General features: G+C 36.9%; 1 protein-coding gene across 7 annotated transcripts in view; it reads left to right on the plus strand.

Moving 5' to 3' along the window:
* LOC106874415 (myb-like protein U) overlaps positions 1-14,999 on the plus strand; it is a 216,939-nt gene that overhangs the window by 35,413 nt on the left and 166,527 nt on the right. The gene's annotated exons all lie outside the window — the stretch shown is intronic.

Raw genomic sequence — 14,999 nt, forward strand, 5'->3', positions numbered from 1 at the left:
AATAAATTCTAGATCACGTACGTAAATGTATTTACGTGTAAGATAAAGTAAAAAAAAAATCAGTCGGGTTACATAAAAAAAGCAACCAAAAACCTAACCTTGTTTCTTTCTAGAAGGAAAAGTCACCCTTAAATACAACATCGAAGGACGATTTCATCGTTGTTTTTTGTTTTCATAAATTGTTATATCTTTTTAGGCCGATTCTGGCATGGAAACTTTTTGTCTTCTTTTCTCTCTTATAATATTTTTTTCTCTCACGATGTCTGTTGTTTTTTATTTTAGTATTTTAATTTGAAGTGTTGCAATGTCGCAAATATGCTGATTCATTAAGCACGTGTTCCGTTGATTGGTATTTTTAACGAATTCAAAGTGAACTTAGAGTAGTAATTATGTATGTGTTAATACACAAGATGTTGTACATGTGTATAACGCATATACACAGTATGTATATATATAACATTTTATTAAGACTTGTGGCATTGTAAGGTTTGTATGAATGCATGTGTGAATCCGTGCTTAACGGCGTGTCCTCTAATTTGTGCCGGCATATGATAACTATATGAACTACGATAAAACCCTAATTAATGTGTGTGTGAATATTCTATGCGGCTTGTAAATTTAAATAGAGAAATAAATAAAATTATTATTATCATTACAAAGTTCTTGGTATAATTTAAACTAAAAAAAACCTCGTTAAAACAAAATAAGCATTTAATGTCCAATTTATTTAATATGAAATTTTAGAGAAATAATTGCCCCACGATGAAACTACATATTATTATACGGCCCTTGTGGCCAGTAAAGTAACGATTATTATTATTGCTGTTGTAAGTGTCTAAACTGTGCTACGGCACACATCTCCAGTTGACCTTTCTCAGTTCTCGGCAATTTCGTTTTTTTTTTTGTCCTCTATTTCACCTGTGATATTTCATTTCGCATTCATTTAATTTATATAAAAAAGACACGGAGCGGCTTCAATATATATATATATATATATATATATATATACAATAGTAAATATATACATATTTATTACTAAACTTGACTTTCAGAAAGAGAAAAAAAAACCCTTCGTACTTATAGATTAATCTTGATGTTTGATTCGATCACTCGATTAATATTTCAAATTAAAAAGCCGATTTCTTTCCTTAGTTTATGGTTAGTCAAATAAAGAAACGGTTATGTTTAAGTGTTCTTGTTTCTTGATTGTTGTGGAGAACTTTTCCTTATTCTACAATATACTTAATTTAATTATTCGATCGATACTATCAGATAACTGATGGAAAACAGTCACGGGAAGAAGGAGTCACAAGTTTAGCCAACGAAAAAAAGAATAGTTTCTTTTCGTTTAAAATACTACAATTAACAGTATAATTAATTAAACAAATATTTTAAGTAGCTTAAGTGACAATACATGGCTTATTATACAATGACAGCATAATATATCTGCAAGACACGTATATGAAGAAAAAAAACATTACGTTTTATTTAGTATCTTAGAAAATTGAAGAAAAAAAGAAAACAAATTAAATCGGTTTTCCTGTTTTTTTTTTTTCTCCAGGAAACCCTGCTCCGATGAAGAGTACTGGCTGAAATATTAGATTTTTTTCCCCCTCTTTTTCTCGTGACAAACCAATTTATTCTACATTTGAAGTACTTATGCTTTAGTTTAACCAATATCAGTTCGTACAAGATATCAGAAAGCGGCTAACAAATTCTAATGCTATCCCAACGATACTTTTTACATCTTTCTAACCATTTTCTCCGATGTAGCAAAATGGTTAAACATATTCTTTTTTAAATATCGCGAGGAAAGAAAAATGTCCCATCCGTGTCGATCTGCAAGCTGTTTCATATTTTTGAAAGAGAAAAAGAAAAAAAGATGCACACACGCCCCAAGGTTGCCAATTAACAAGTCGTTAGGGCGTCGGATAGATTGCTTTGCGGTAATTGTTTCTGCTCTCTAGACTCTGAGTTCAAATCTTGCCGAGGTTAATTTTGCTTTTCATCCTTTCAGTTTCGATTCTTCTTTCTTTAACTCCTTTTTTTTTCCAACTGTTTTTTCCTCTCTTTTTGGAAGAAACCGATTGTGAGGGTTGGACTCCGCCCGGCCTAAAATGCCCAAAACACCCTGTGTGTATTGACGACGTCCCTACGATTTCCATTAAAGCGTTAAGGGGCCCATGGCATGTGTATTTGTGTGTTGATAACGTAAATGTTACACCTAGGACCAATCTCAATAATGGTTATTTCCCTTAGGTCATACATAGTTTAACCTATACTGCTAAATTCGTTAGAACGTCGAACAAAATGGCTTGTGGTACACCTTCCGGTGTTGTAACTTCTGAGTTCAGATGCCGTTGAGGTTAACTTTGTCTGGGGTCGATAAAATCAAGTATTGTGGATTGATTTAATGAACTGTGACTCTCTGTTCTCCTATTCTCCACCCACCTGCATATTTCAGGCCTTGTATGTTATTTTCATTTATCTTAAGTCTTCCAACTCTTAGCACAGAGCAACAGATGGTGTCTCTCATACACAGTAGTAAAATTAAGCATGTAGGAATCGATATTGTTTTTTTAGCCCCAGGTCAACCTCGACTGTTCGACTCTATGACTGAAGGTATTTCACCTGTGATCATTCCAACCTTTTGGTGGAAGTAGGGGAGTGAGTGTATCTTGGATTACATTACCCAATGTGTCCTTCCTCTTTGTTAGATGGTAAGGTGCGATTTGAGGGAGATTTGATTGCTATTTCTTAGCAGGTCAACTGACCTCCCATAACTTGGAGCACCTACTTAATATAGCATTGGATTATTTAGTAGATAATCTTGCATAAATTAAATGCTGTGTTTTTTGTTTTACTTCATTATTATTATTTTTTTTTTTGCATGGAAAACAGACGTTAAACAATGAGGATGGAAGTGATGGTGTGACTTCATCTCCCTAACTTCATTGTTTGGCTTAACATTCAAAGGCTTAGATGTTCTTTAAGTCGTTGCAATATTCACAGATGATTGGGGTTTGTGAGATAAAAATGATGTGAGTAGAAATTAAGTAAATAAATTAGCTTTAGTGAGTAATATAAAAGTACTACTGACCTCTATCGTAACTGATTATGCTGGAAGATTTTAATTTAAATGTAAACAGTTTATAAGTTGACAGATTTTGTATCAATGAACCAGAAATTTCCACTGGGTTGTTATCAAGGGTTAACTAATATTGCATTATAAACTTGGTTCCGTTCTAGTTAATCATTATCATCATTTAATGTCCATGTTCCATGCTGGCATGGGTTGGATGGTTTGACAGATCCTACGAGTGCAAAGATTGCATTGTGATCCAATATTTGTTTTAGCATGATTTCTACAGCTGGATGCTCTTCCCAACATGAGTACTGCCCACAGCTTTCATGCTCTCACCATGATGCCCTCCTACTTAACCGGTCATCAGAAAGTTGCCTCGCCAGTGAGTGCACAACACCTCACAGAAGCCTCTCCATCCTATTAGCATGATCCAGAGATAAGTGTAGACAAACTAGCCAGTGCCAATATGGGTTGCAGGCTCAGGAATGTAGGATCTCAAGCACAAGCAAAAGATCCCCAAAATATTCAGTGCTATTCCCTGCATATCTGGTGTCAGTGACCTTCTCCTAGAGATATGCTTTAGCAAAAGCTGAGGGTTGCCTCCCTCCCAGTGGTCTTCCAGCAGGCCAGAATTGCTAGATAGGCATTGAACCTACTTTAGGTTCATCTGTTCTTTTGACACATCTTATTTTTTGTCCTGTTGGGTTTCTGGTAACCCTCTTCACCAGGCAAACCTAGTAGAGGCACCAGATTAGTTGCTAACAACCCTACCATGCAATGGGTTGAACTAGATTCCATGTTACAGTAGCACTCATGAGAGACCTCACAAGTGACTTGACCTGACATACACACACACATACATATATATATATATATATATATGTATATAAAATGCTTCTCTGAAAATTGTGATCTACAAGTAGTGACACCATCTCTTTTGCCTTCAGAAAGGCTTTGCACCTTTTAAAGATATGAGAAATAGATCCCTTGCTTGAAAAACAGGTAAGGGTTCAGTAACAGGAAGGGCATCTGGTTTTAAAGCAGCGTCTCACTATATTGCTAGCATAGGAAAATGTACATAAGATTGAGGAAAAGTGTGTACAGCAGTATGTGAACAACATTTTGTCTAGAGTTAAACCCTTCAGGATTCAGGTTATTCTATAAAATTTAACACTTATTTATTCACATTGTTTTGAATTAAATCATGAATTGTCTTGTAGCATCGAAATTTTGACGTGATTGTTTATTTTTTAATGACATTATAGGATAGGTGTGAGAGGCTGGATCTGGCCCATTTGAACATAAAACATAGAGCATATTTTGGGTGGACAAGGCCGTTTTTTTTTTTCTCTCTCTCTATGGTTTGATGCCCTTCCTGTTGCTAACCAAGGCAATATTTCCATATGGCCAGACATGTTTTTCTATGGAAGACTGGAAGTAAACAGGGTTGCTTGTATGACAGTGATGCTCATTATCCACCACATGATGTTAGGACAGGAGTACACAGACACACATATATTATACAATAAGGTTCTTTCATTCTCTGTCTGCCAAATCAACTCACAAGACTTCGGTTGGCTTACAGCTGTAGTAGAAGACACACACACACACATATATATATATATATATATATATATATGTATATGATGGGCCTCTTTCAGTTTCCATCTGCCATTTTCATTCACAAGGCTTTGGTTGGTCTGTGGCTATAATTGAAGATACTTGTTCAAGGCACCATGCAGTGGGACTGAACCCAAGACCACCTGATTGGGAAGCAATCTTCTTAACCACACAAGCTATAGAAAAGCAAAACAAAACACTGCCACAAAATTTGCACTGACTCCTCAAATGTATGCAATACTGGTTTCAAATTTTGATACAGGGCCAGCAAGTTCAGGAGGTGGAGTGTAAGTAAATTCATGAGCCATCTTGTATATTTGCACCATACTTCTGATATGTGCAGCACAGTTAATAACATGGTAGTCTATTTTTCTCATCACCACAAACCTATAAACCATACCCTCTTTAAACACATTATATTTAACCTTTTGTTTGCAGTTAAATTTTGTTTGTGCTCCGGTTGCAGAAACTCTGTGCATGTGAGTGTGTGTGTGTATGTGTCTGTACAGCTTAGGAGTCTGAAACTGTGAAAGTATGCAATAGTCTTTCATGTATTCTATTTGTCAGTAAAATTCCTCCCAAAATCCTGTGATTGCACCTTTTGTATGGAAGACAGTATATTAGTAAACAGATAGTAGGCCAAGCATGTTGCTGCCACTACTGCAGCCACTTATTTAAGAAACATTTTGATCAGAACCCTTCTTCCTCAATTTCTTTCCTGTAAATCTAGCCAACATTGGTTGCATCAGTCTTTGAGAGTCCCCATAAAGACCATTGACACAGTTCCTCCTGCTCTTAATGTCAGCAGCATCATTCAAGAATTTAGTTTCTTCTTTGCTGAATGCTTCCTTTGAAGTGATGGCATTGGTTAGTGTAGATCAATTCATGCATAGAAGAGTTGATGGCATTGACTGCATGGTGATGTTGGTGGAGGATGAGATTGATTTTCTCGAGTCTTTCTTGAGTTGAACTTTGAAAAGATTATTCTCTTAATATCCTTGTTAGTATTGTTACATTTACTGTCTCACCTTCAGTGTTCTGTGAGAGGATTTGAAACCTATACTGCAACCCACATGTGTAAGTGTTCGTCCTGCTCTGATAGCTATATGCAAATGAGTTTTGCCAGATATATGTGTTGTCAGGTAAACTAGGTTATCATTGCATCAATATTGACCTAGCACATGCTTACCTTGACTAGCTGTGATTCTCCTTTATTGATGAAGTCATTTGTACTATTTAGACTGGTTTTGGTTATAAATACAAACAGCTTAATTTTTATAGAATTAGCATCCTGTCCCAGTTAGTTGTATGTAATGTCTCTGTCTAGAGAGGACATTGAACTAGCTCAGAGGTCTCAACATTGCAAGTATTTTGTGTTTGAACTGTAGCTTCTAATTCTTTATGCTGCACTCCCACCAAATTATTGACACAAGGTCTGGAGATGTTAGCTTAGTGATATATATATATATTGTCTGCCTGACTGTTGACAATGCATGAGTGTATGTATATACATATGGTAAGAAGTTTGCTTTCAAACCACATGATTTTAGGTTCAGTCCCACTGTGTAGTACCTTGAAGAAGTGTATTTTACTGTAGCCTCAGGCCAATCAAAGCCTTGTGATCAGATTTGGTAGATGGAAATGTGTGTTTCTCTGCACCACTGCTTGACAAGTGGTATTGATTAGTGCAACTGAAACTTTTTGAATCAGTGCCTCAGTATGGCCACAGTCCATATTTGAGGATGTTAACTTTGCCAGTCTTTGTATTTTACTCAGCATAATTGCTGGCAACAGGTACCAGATCTGGAGACATTACCTGCAAAATTCTCCAAACATGACTACATAATTGGTGACGATATATATACCAGATATATTCCACATAACTTCATTCTACCTGTTGCTAAGACACCAGAACTGGAGGTGTTAGCTGTAAAATTTTACATTCATCACTTTTCATAACTGGTGACAATATACATAAAATCCAGTGAAGTTAGCTGTGGTGTTTATTTTTTAATGTTTACTAAAAGTGAACACTTATCTTCTACCTTTTACTTGTTTCAGTTAATAGACTACTATGGCCATTGTGGGGCACTGCCTTGAAGAATTTTTAGTTCAGTGAATCAACCCCAGTATACATTTTTTTCTATCAGTTTCTTTTATCAATCTAAGTTATAGGGGCATAAACATACAAACACCAGTTATCAAGTGGTAGTGGGGAGGGACAGACACAAAAACACATATATATATATTACATATGACAGGCTGCTTTCATTTTTTTGTCTACCAAATCCACTCAAGGCTTTGATAGTATGAGGCTATAGTAGGAGGCACTTGCCCAAGGTACCATGCAGTAGAGCTTTTTGCCACACATCCATGCCTGCATCTATATTTATTTTGAATTTGTAAGCCATGAATTATGGGGTTACATCCTTCATCCAAGAAAGAGGGCTTTACTAGAACTTGCTGCTGGCCCCGATATCAAATAAGGGCTGTGAAGAGTTTGTAATGTTAGCAAGGTTAAGTTGTAGCTTAAAAACTTTTGTGGTGTTTTGTTATTGCAGTGATTCAAGCCTGAATGGGAGTGGCAGAGGCCATGTAGTAGCAGCAGAAAAGACAAGGGAAGGAGGTGGTACACTTGTGGGCCAGAAGCTGTGTAAGTTTGTGAGAGACTTACACAGTGGCTACCAATCAGTTTGGTAGCCACATGAAAGATCCTTCATTTACTGGTATCTTAGTGGTATTTACTGGTATATCTTTTATCTTTAATCTTTTACTTGTTTCAGTCATTTGACTGCAGCCATGCATTTTGTTGAATGAATCAACCCTAGTACTTCTTTTTTTTCTTTTGTGGTACTTATTCTATTGGTGTCTTTTGCTGAACTGCTAAGCTACGGAGACACAAACACATCAATACCAGTTGTCAAGCAGCGGTTGGGAGACAGACAAAGACACACACACACACACACACATATAATGACAGGCTTCTTTCAATTTCCATCTTCCAAATCCACTCTCTAAGGGGTAATGGGCATAGAAAATGGATTATTCTGTTGAGATAGAGCACAATGGATTATTCTGTTGAGATAGAGCACAATGGATCTGTAGTTAAGTTTGCTTCAAACAACATGAGTTCAGATTCAGTCCCATTACATGGCATCTTAAGTATTTTCTTTTATAGCCTGATGGTGACCAAAAGCTTTGAGTGGATTTGGTTGAAAAGTGAAAAAAGTCTTTTGTTTTAATATAGTTGTAATGGGAACATCATCATATAAGTGGTGTGTTGTTTGCTTCGAATCTTCTGTGAAAGCATGTCTGGCTATGGGGAAATATTACTTTGCTTGAGAACATGAAGATTGGCAGTGGGAAGGACATCCAGCCATAGAAAGAAAATCTGCCTCAGCAAATTCCATCTGACCCATGCAAAGCATGGAAAAGTGGACAGTGAACTAGAGACTCTCCAATTGTTTCATTTTTGTGCTCTGAGGTTAATGGTTAGCAATGCGGCTCACTGGGCCATGTTGCTGACTTACTTTATCAGTATCAACTGCAGCTTTAAGACCACCTTTGCGCATATTTTATTCTTTTACTTGTTTCAGTTTTTTTTTTTTTACTGTAGCCATGCTGGAGCACCACCTTGAAGGGTTTTAGTTGAACAAATTGACCCCAGGCCTTTATTTTTAAGCTTAGTACTTATCCTATTGGTTTCTTTTGCTGAACTGCTAAGTTATGGAGATGTAAACACACCAACACTGGTTGTCAAGACCCCCACCATCACCACGTGACAACCGGTGTTGGTAGGGATAGACACAGACACAAAGATACACACATAGATCATCATCATTATCATTGTAGGCTTTGGTCGGCCTGAGGCTATAATAAAAGACACTTGCCCAAGGTACCACACAGTGGAACTGAACCCACAACTATGTGGTTGGGGAGCAAGCTTCTTACCAGACAGCCATGCCTGCGCTTGTATGCTAAAATTTTGCAACCTTGTAGCTTCCATCAATTTAACTGAAAACTCTGCGTCTCCTCTTGTGCATTTCTGAGAATAACAAATGAAACCAGGTTATTTCTGGACTCACTTTTAACCTGATGATCAGTCACAGAAGTTGAGAAAATGTTGGATATGTTGTTGTTCTTGTTTAACCCTTTAGCATTTAAACCAGCCATATCAGGCACAAATATTTTATGTTCAAAGTAACCAGATTTAGCTTCTCACACCTACCCTACAATGTCATTGTAAAAATAAACAATCAGATCATTGAAATTCTGTAGCTATGAGACAATGTAAATAAATAAGTATTGCATTTGATTGAGTAATCTGAATGTTAAACCTTATTGAGCAGACCTACAATCATGTGTGTTCCACTTGAATCCCTACAACCATCACAAAGAACAGAAAGATACCATTGGATAGCACAGTATTTTTAGATACACTAAGTTGTGTGTGTTTTTAAGAGATATGGCTGCTACTTCAAGTGACTATATAAACCAGTCATGGGCAACGTGCAACCCATGGGACTTTCTGAAAGACACATCTGAACTGAGAGATTACCTTGAATTTTCTTTAGGAGTTTGGTTTGCCTGATGGTGATCCATATCTTGTGCAGCCCACTTCTCAAGAAAGGTTGCCCATGTCTGATATAGAGCAAGGTTTCTCATATTGGATATAAATGTACTCTCAGGGGCACCCATGAGAAAATGCTGGGGTTTACTAGGTTTATTTTATTGACCCTGGATTGATGAAAGCAAGTTAACCACAGCGAGATTTGAACTCTCTAAATCAATAACAAATAATACATAATCATTGTATGTTGTATAGTGTCCAACCATTTCAGATTATGTTTTCCATGAGATGTGCCATCATCACCAGGCATGATGAAGGTGTCTGCTAGCAGAAAATGATTGATATAGGGGTTTATTGATCTGTTTTTAGTGCCAGAAACACAGTTTCTCTGATAGAAAATGTCCTTGGGCTTTCAGTTTGAGACTGTCTAAAGATATGAAACTAACAGGAACTTTGTTATGTATATCAAAGTATCAGTCTATAAATTGTTGTGCATTTTGATCTTTGGCCCAGATTTAATGTTTAGTCATTAGGCTATAGCCATGCTGGGGCACCACCTTGAAGAATTTTTAGTCGAATGACCTAACCCTAGTACTTTTTCTATTGAAAGCCTGGTACTTATTCTATCAGTTTCTTTTACTGAACTATTACGTTACGAGGATGTAAACACATAAAAACTGGTTGTCAAGCAGTGGTGGAGGACAAACTCACACACACACACATCAGTTTCTGCCTACAAAATCTATTCCTGAGACTTTGATCAACCTGAGGCTGTAGTGGAAGACACTTGTTGAAGGTGCCATGCAACGGGACCAAGCTCAGGAATATGTGGTTGGGAAGCAAACTTCTTACCACACAGCCACTACTGTGCCTGGTTTTGCTTATTTATATATTTTATTTGTTTGACTCTTTAGCATTGAAGTTACCCTGTCAAACAATGTCTGTTTTTACACATTACTTTGAATTAACCATGAGTTACCTCATAGCATTGAGATTTCAATGATGTGATCATTTGTTTTTAGAATGACATTGTTGGATAGCTGTGAGAAGCCAGATATGGCCAGCTTAAATACTTAAGGATCAAGATGCTTGAGGTGTGGCATAAGCTTTAGATTGAGCTTTCCTTTGTTGCAAATAAAGCCTTTTGTGTCACTTGTTACACCTACATACACATACACATACACACACACACACACACGTTACACCTATATATACATACATGCAACATGTGTTGAATATTTTTTTCAGACTTTTGAAAGTTTTGATTATAAAACAGCAACAGTCAATATTTAACAGATTGAAGATTTTTTTTTTTTTTTTGAGCAATTAAATTTTATTTTATGGGTTAGTCAAGGGGAGGTGTGGCTCTGCTAGTGCCCCACCTAAAGTTTAATCAGTTACACTTATCATCATCATCATACATCTATTGTCCATGCTAGCATAGGTTAGACAGGATCCAGTGAGTTGTTGGATTGCATGGTTTCTATGACTGGATTCCATTCCTAATGCTAACCACTTTACAGCATGTTGTTTTTCTTTTTTTTTTTTTTTTGTTTTACCTTACCAGCAGTAGTGAGTAGGACTATAGTAAAGAAAGAGGCAGCTTTCTATTGGAAGATAAAGGGTTAAAATATAAAATACAGGGCCAGAACAGAACAGATTTCTTGCAGTAGAGTAGCTCTGCAGCTACTCACATTACAGTAGAGAGTATGAGAGGGAGATGTGACAGCTGCTTCTAGCAAACTTGTAATGACACCTTTGCTGGATTGCACAAAAAAGTGTTTTTCTGTGACATTTTTTTTTCTTTAATTTCCCATCTGTTGTCATATAAAGTTTTAAACTATTCATGTATGCGTTAAAGGTAGCCTGCTTTAAACTGAGTCACTGGGTAGGTTGTGTTGCTAACCGACCAATTGATTTCATTCTGCACAGTCTATTTCATATAAGTGTCACTCTTCTGATGGCTTTCCCTTCCAGAAAAAGGTGTATTCACTGCTAGTTTTATTTTATTAAGGACCACAATGTCACTATCTGAGAGTGCTAGCTTCCTAGAGATCAGTGCTATCCTTCATTCCAATTGAAGAATGATTTTGATTTGACAGCAGGAGTTTAAATGTTCCAAAAGCCAAATTTCGAGAATTGTTTGTCATCTGCAAAAAAAGTTACTCCTTCTTTATATGGGGAGGCAACCAAAGAAACTGAGACAGGCACTTTGATACCCCAGTTTTAGTTGCTCCCAATGCAGAGTGAGCAGAAGAGATTCTAGAAAAGACTGCTCAGACTCTACTGCCAAACAACACTTCTGTCTTTGGTCCAAATGTTTGATGAGCATCACATAATTGCTACCTCTGTGCTGTTTACTGACTTCTGAAGGTTACAGTCCTGTCTTGATTGCTTAAGGGCTTTGCAGGAAGTAAGGAATTTAGTGGATGCCTGTGCATGACTTTAAGTGTGAAGAAGTTGCTGTAGATCAGTAATCACACTGAATTGCTATGAATCCGAGACAACTGGATGTTGTAAACTGTCACAGCTATTGAAAGTATAGAATCCACCTCTCCCTGCTCCACCGGCTTTGAATTTCACTGTACCTCTGGTATTAGCATTCACTCAAGATGCTGCTTTCAGACTTTGGAAGGGCAACAGTGACTTCAATGGCTCTTTCACAGTTTCGCTCTAGAGAGTATTCTGCCCTATGCCCATTCATTGATGTATTTGCACTTTGCAGACACAGAAGTTAAAACGGATTTTGATTTAAACTTAGTATTTGCTGCGTCCAGAAAACCAAAACAAGACAGAATCATGTTGCTGTCAAAGAGTCTAACTTTTGGAATGGTACCATTGGAAAGGAGTGCAAGAAAAGGTTAAATCAAATGCCAATCTACCCATCACTAAACATTGGGGGTACAAGTTAGTCATCACATATTGTTTCAACAATTAAACAAATAGAAAGGTTTCTGGTGGCATCAAGATCAGAGTACTAGTATATTATTGACTACATCAGTATTTGAGCCTGTGGTAACAAGGCTGTTCACTGACATTTTAGTAAACAGACCATCAAAGTGTGAGTAGAAAGGAAAGCTTGTTAGCAAGTAACTGTAACAGTCCATGAACAGACACATGCAACCATGACCAGTTATTGGTAGACAAATAAAAGCACATTTGAGAAACCAGCTGCCATACATAAAAGGTTTCTTAAGCACAACTAATGTCATCTATGGTCCCTGTACAACAGGTTCAATACCAGTTAGATCAAAAGATGATGCCAAACTTATAAAGGAACAAACAGCTGTCAACAACTGATGGAAATAACGTTTCATAGGTCTGCTTAATTGCAACAGAAGTTAATGGATCTCCAGACAACAGCACACTAAGTTGAATGATGAATAATTTTAGCTGCTCTGTCTGATGTTGCAAACACTAAAATATTTTCTGTTCCTTAGAAAAACAAGGCATTTGGGTCCAATAAGATACTGGCTGAGATGTATAAAGTTGGAAATGTATTACTTTTGTTAATCTGGATGTGAAAAGAGGTACTAAGTGCTCTTGGAGATGCAACTATTTTTATCATCACAAGGAGATCTTTTGGGCCATAGCAATTATAGAAGAATCTTGCTTTGTGGCAACTGTTGGAAGAAATTCTAACTATGGTTGCTCAACCAACTCTTCTCTTATTAGAACCTTGCCCGCCTTTATCTTGATCTGCTTTTCAATTTTTCAGAGGCACTTTTGATATTTGAATTTGCCAGTTCCAGGAGTAATACAGTATCAACAAACACTTGTTGGGCATGGGTTTCTTCTGACCTCACCAAGGTATTTAATTCCATGAATCATAAAACTCTGTGAGAAGTGCTAGCCAAACTTTGTTGCCCACAAAAATTCATTGCAATCACACAGCTTCTACATTACCTGGAAACTGAGGTGCATCGTTTCCACAGCAGATTAGTTTGTTGTGTGAACTGGAGTAAGGTAGGAGTACATAATTAGCGCAATGCTGTTTTTCATTTTTGCCTCAGTTGTGCTTACATTCGGCTTGGAAAAACTCCCACCTGACACCCAGATCCTATATTGCACAGATGAACAAGCTAGTCAACTCTGGCAGAACTCTGAATCAGAACAAATGCCACAACTCTGTCAGTATTTGAACTTTAATACACATATAATATTACACACAATTTCTGACGTTTTCGTTGATGCATATCAGAGCTTATGTTTAACTTTTAACATAAAACAAAGGTCTTACATAAAGCAGAAATCCAGTCCAACTTTTCAGGTATGTGAGCAGGCAACGGAGAATGTCTTGTACTCCCAATATCTGTGATTGGTTGTCACCTGTCACAGAACACATATTAATGGGAGGATTCAACAAGATAAAATGTGCCAGCACAACCTTTGGCTTTCTGAGAAAACAGGTATTTGAGGACCATAAGACCTGAGATAACAAAACTTAGGTAGTTGCTATACCCATAAGACTTGAGATAACAAAACTTAGGCAGTTGCTAAACAAGTTACATGGGACATTTACATAAGTTGGAAATAGAGCATCTGAAGTGTCTGGGAGAAATTATATACATCCAGTGGAGGGAGGAATGTTTATTGATAGAGAATGCCATTCTGTTTAAACAGGCCAGTATCTCTTGTATTGAACCATGATTTTGCTCTCATCTGAATAAAGAAAAGCACACTGAAGGGGGACCAAAGACGCAATTTGAATGAGTGGCAAATAATCAATGTGAGTGCATGATTTGGCAAAATTACTTGAGACTTGGATTAGAATTCCTCTCTGTTTATCCCTACTCTCTGCATTCTAAGTTCAAATTATACCAAGATCAACTGTGCCTTCATCCTTTCAGGGTTGATAAAATAAAGTTGCATAGAAGGTTGGTAGAATTGTAAGAGTATGTTCACGGATAACTTGTTTCAGCTACTCTTTGCATTGTGCTTTCAAACTCTGCTGTGGTTTTACTTGGATGATGGAGATTAATCCTGCATCCTGTTTAACACCATCATCTCACCTTTGGGTGTCTTTAGCAGATTTTACTCTGTTGTGAACTTTTTGGCTAGGTGTCCAGTTTGAGGGTACTTTCTCTTCCTTCTACCAGTTTTGCAGATCCTGAAATGGGTCAGGGACATTGCCTTCTCTCTTGACTAATAGAGACACTGACGGAAAGACGGGTCTTAATAGAGTTCATGTAGAAACTGAATCCCATTGACAAATGTGAGTACAGAAACTAGTGCAAATCAACCAATAGACTTCCTTTTCTACAAAAGCACTTACCAATCCCACTTTGGCCTAATTAGTCAATGGTAGGTCTACAGGGCATATCTACACATGTGTTCCTCTACCAACTTTGTTTCCTCATAACTTTCAGAAACATGAATATTTTTAAATGAAATTTTCTACAAATACCTTTCAGATGGTGTAGTTTATTATTATATTGGAATTAAATGTGGAGAAAAAAAAAAAAGAAGTGCACATACATATGCACTAGCACACATAACAATATATTTCGAAATTTCAAGTTAGATTTTGTTTGTGCATGTATACTCATGTATGTATGTTTGCACGCCAACATTTTTTTTTTTTTGCCATATTAAATTCTGATATAATCATAATCTACACCATCTGAAAGGTTACAAATGTCATCAAAAAATACCCTTTTTTTCTGGAAGTTATGAGGAAACAGCTGCTTCATGTGAATTTTCCAAAACTCCTTTCTCCCTCCA

Source organism: Octopus bimaculoides, chromosome 25 (genome assembly GCF_001194135.2).
Source record: "Octopus bimaculoides isolate UCB-OBI-ISO-001 chromosome 25, ASM119413v2, whole genome shotgun sequence".
Classification (NCBI taxonomy): Eukaryota; Metazoa; Mollusca; class Cephalopoda; order Octopoda; family Octopodidae; genus Octopus; species Octopus bimaculoides.